The 4,637-nt window shown below is 40.6% G+C and overlaps 1 pseudogene; it reads left to right on the top strand.

The window, feature by feature from the left end:
- Positions 1–1,192: 1,192 nt before the first annotated feature.
- Positions 1,193–2,077, top strand: LOC101576461 (annotated as a pseudogene).
- Positions 2,078–4,637: the final 2,560 nt, after the last annotated feature.

The raw sequence follows: 4,637 nt of genomic DNA, 5'->3' as shown, positions 1-4,637 counted from the left end.
AGGGTGAACCTGTTGTGCCCCTGTGGCAAGATGTTCTGCTCCTGGACTTGCTGGTTGGATCTATCCTCTACACTTTCTGCAGGGATTGCAGCTGCAGGATTACATCCCAGGCCTGTATGCCAGGTCTGAGCTGTGCCTGGACGGGACAAGTTGAAGTATGGGGAGGAGGAAGCTCTCCACACACACTCACTGGGTCTGGGCTAGGACTGGGTCTGGGGGCTCCCAGACCTCGGCAGAAAATCCTATCGGTGGGCGGGGTGGGGGAGGCACTGCGGAGTGGTGGGGGGAGGCCCAAGGGGCTGGTAGAGGGTCCAGCCCACGCTGCGCCTGGGCTGGGACTGGTCCCACTGGTGCAGGGTAGCAGGAAGCTCTCCGCACAGTCACCGGACATGGGCTAGGACTGGGTCTGGGGGCTCACGGAACTGGGCAGAAAATCCTACTTGGCGGGTTGGGTAGGGGAGGCACTTCAGAGTGGTGGGGGGCGGCCAAAGGGGCTGGGAGAGGGTCCGGCCCACGCTGCGCCTGGGCTGGGACTGGTCCCGCTGGCGCAGGGTAGCAGGAAGCTCTCCATACACTCACTGGACCTGGGCTAGGACTGGGTCTCTAAAATCTTTTAATTTAGACTAGAAGGAAAATAGACTTGCAGCAGAAAGCAGTGAGAAGTATACAACATAAAAATAACAAAATCTGTATTTGATCCTCAGAATATCTTGAAAAATAACTAGAAGTGGTGATTACAGGGGAAAATGGAGAGTGGAAGGGGAAAAAAATGAAATAAGTACAGGATCTAACACCTATGAACAAGGCCGGCCAAATAGCTCAGCGGATTAAAGCACCTGCAAGCAGGTGCAGGAGCTGGGGTTCGATCCCTGGCTGTGCCGTGCCGGCCCACCCCTGGGACGCACTGAGCCTGGGATTGTGACTGGCCGTCGTAGTGCATGCCTGATATCCCAGCACTTTGGAGGCTATGAACAGCAGAATCACTATGAGTCAAATCTAGTAGTGAGACCCTGAACACCCTGTAGACCCTTCCCTAAAAATACACACAAAAAGCTTATGAATCAAAAAAATGAACATTACCACATTATACTTTAGATGGCATAGGTAAATTCCTTAGAAACATGCAAGCTGAAAATAGAAAAATTTGTATCTTACTGTTTAGTAAAACAGTTTAGAGTCAGGCAACTTGCTCGTCATGGAGGCAGCCTTGACCGAAGAGCTGGGTGAAGAGGAGCAGCTAGTGAGAAGGCATCGCAAGGAGAAGAGGGAGTTGCAAGCTAAAATTCAGGGTATGAAGAATGCTGTTTCCAAGAATGACAAAAGGAGAAGGAAGCAACTCACTGAAGATGTTGCAAATTTGGAAAAAGAAGTGGAACAGAAGTGCAGAGATGAACTGCAGCAACCAAAGCTGCTTGCCAAGGAGAAGAAGACAGATTCTGTCGCTGTTAACATTGCAACCCTGGTACTTGAGAATTAGCCACCTTGGATATCAAAAGCACAGAAGAGATGAGAAAAAAAGCAGCACTGGGAAAGGAGTGGGAAGAAAGAATAGCTGTAGCTGAAATTGAGAATTTCTCTGGAGCCAGACATACAGAAAATGAAAAACTTGCTCAAATATTGGCAGCCAGAGTTAGAAATTAAGCAGATTCCATCTGATGGCCGCTGTATGTACAAAGCCATTAAGGATCAACTGAGAGAACAGGGCTGCGCTCCTACCGTGACTACTTGAGGAAGTCAAACAGGTGAGTATATGCAAAGCCATGTGGATGCCTTTCTGCCGCTTTTAACAAACGCTAATACAGGAGAGATGTATGCCCCTGAGGAGTTTGGAAAATACTGTGAGGACGACGTTGTGAACACAGCTGCAAGGGGCGGTCGACTTGAGCTAAGAGCTCCATCGTGCATTTCACAGACACCTACAGAGATAACACAGGCAGATTCTCCGCCCATTGTAGTTAGTGGAGAATATTCTAAACAGCTATTAGCACTTGTGTATACGAGGCACGCATATGGCTCAGGAGGACAGTATAATTCTGTCAACTGGTCGGTGAACACGGTTACTGAAAATTGCAGCTAGTTTACAAAATGTTATGCATTTATGTATGTTTCAGTGCAGTATTCCAGTCTGAGTATTTTGGCCAAGTGCTAGATTGTTCTAAATGCTATTGAAAAACACAACTACCTTAACCGGTTTTACGAATAAGTTTAGAAACAGGCTTTTGAGAATTATGTTAAATATGTTAGAGATGAACTTTAACCATTTTCCTCTTTGTGGTATCTTTAAAACTGTTAAGTCATTTGTGGAGAACATCATTCATAGTTCAGGCAAATACCCTCTTCACTGATATTTTTAATGATATCATCATGATATTCTGTTTTGGAATAAATTTTAAGTATCTTAAAATTCTCCCCAATGATAAAAGCTTTCCAAGTAACCATTTTAATGTAATTCTTTTTGGAGAATTAAAGCGACTGCTTCTCTTTGTCCTTAAAACAATATATGTCAGAGATGAGTATTCCATTGCCATTTAAATATCGTCGGTGCATTAATTCAGAAAAATGTTCCAATCTAGTCCAGTAGTCCCTAATAGCAGTGGGTTATCCATAGAACTGGAAATATCAGAGGTTATTGACTTGAGTCTTTTACAGCTCAGCATATTAATATGGCTTTACTTTTTATACCTCGTTTTTATACTTTTCTGCTGGATGGTTAAGACCAACATAAAGCAAGACCTATATAACAAGAAATGTAACTTTTGTATCTGATAAGGTCAGTCAAGTCCCCTCAGGATTTATCCTGAAATGAAGGACCATTTTGTATCTATATATTCAAAATAGTTAGGATAGATATACAGCTACTTTCTATTAATTCAAGGAATAGAAAGATTTGTAGGAATAGTGTTTGTGGACAGGATATCATGTCTGCATCTTGTACTATGAATAACAACTAAGAAGACAATAATATGCAATGTATTAGTTATTGAAACTGTCCTACTAATCGGTTTTGAAACTGTCTCATTGCTATTTGTTTCTCAATGAAATCATTTAAAAATGTTTAAATAAAAAAGAAAAAATAACAATATATGGTGGTAGCAAATTTAATTAATGCTTATAAAATGACCTTGACTAAGTAAATTTGGTCTTCATAGGGTTAACAGGATGAAGCTTCTTATATAGTGTACATGTCAAAGATGCAGCAAAGAAGCTTGTTTTAACTGAGAATTGCAAAATGTTCATTTGGAAGTCAGTCATTAAGGTTAAAGAGATGAGACAAACTCAGAGATAAATAGGTATTCACTGTTGTCTGCTTTAAACTGAGGAATTACAGGACTTGTGCATAATTTTAAAAAGACTTGATACATTACGGTCTAATTTGTTCGTTAGTCTTCACTGTTTCTTAAACTGCAGGCTGGAGTTAGTGCTGTCATCGCTTTAGCCTCTTCCTAACTGTAGGTCTTTCTTTTTTCCAGTGGCTTTCTCCCATCACTGCTCAGCAGCTGTGCTTTCCGGTCAACGTTTTCCGGCAGCTTCTCTCTTTAGATTATATAAATTAAGAATTTGGCAGTGTAAAGGGGCCAAGCCCACATGAACGTCACGTTGTTCCTCTTTCCAATTTGTTTCACAAGATTGCTGCCTTTTTACTCATTCTCTAGTATTAATGTCATTTTTCAAATGTTTGAAAGGTTTTATGCTGCATACACAGGTACAGTTGGAAAGCCAAAAGCTATAGAGTAAAATCAGTGTACAATGAAAAAAAATCGAATCCATTTTCAAATGTCGTCTTTCTCTATAAAAAAAACAACAAAAGGTAGAACAGACACGTATAACATTCCTAATAAATTCTCCCAAAACTTAAAGGAAAAAAAAAGTCTCCAATATTTAAAAAGTGACACCAATTCCTTCTTTGAAGGGCTGAAATAAAGGAAACGTCTCCCTGGTTTGACATCCTTTCTTCCAAGAGTTCATAGGGACATTATAGGCCACTATTTTTCTTAGACATAGGTTTAAAAATTCTAATAAAATTTTAGCAGGGTAATCTAGCCAATAAAATCTAGCAAAGTATAGAAGAAAAGAACATGTCTTGACAAACTAGGCAGTTTGTAAGATTGCAAAAGTAAGCTAACATTTCAAAATTAACTAATACTGTATCATTCTCAATTTAGCAAGAAAACAGAGGTGGAGGTGGGATCACATTTTCTGAATGCACAAATAATGAGAAACTTCAACTCCATTCAGGGTGAAACAAATAAAAGGCAGTAAATCAGAATATAAGAAACAATCTTAAATGGTGTTTGTAAATAGGATATCATGTCCGCATCTTGTACAGCAATTAATCACTAGGAAGAATGTATGCAATGTGTTAATTATTGAAACTGTCCTACCAATTTGATTTGAAACTGCCTCATTGCTATTTGTTTGTCAATAAAATTATGGGGGGAAAAAAGAAACAATCTTGGGGGCCTGCCCCTTAGCTCAGTTCTTTAAGTGACTGCTTAGGTTGCTGTGGTTCGATCCCCACAACTCAAGCCAGCCAAACCTGCCCTGAAGGCGTTTGGAGCAAAAAAACAAAACAAAACAAACAAACAAAAAAAACACCACTATTTTTTAGCAAGGTTGATGTAGAAAAAACGTTTACT

The sequence above is a fragment of the Octodon degus genome, unplaced genomic scaffold, assembly GCF_000260255.1.
Source record: "Octodon degus isolate 3935 unplaced genomic scaffold, OctDeg1.0 scaffold00036, whole genome shotgun sequence".
In the NCBI taxonomy this organism is placed as follows: Eukaryota; Metazoa; Chordata; class Mammalia; order Rodentia; family Octodontidae; genus Octodon; species Octodon degus.
Note: the sequence above shows the minus strand (reverse complement) of the source record. Positions and strands in the feature narration are given on the sequence as shown.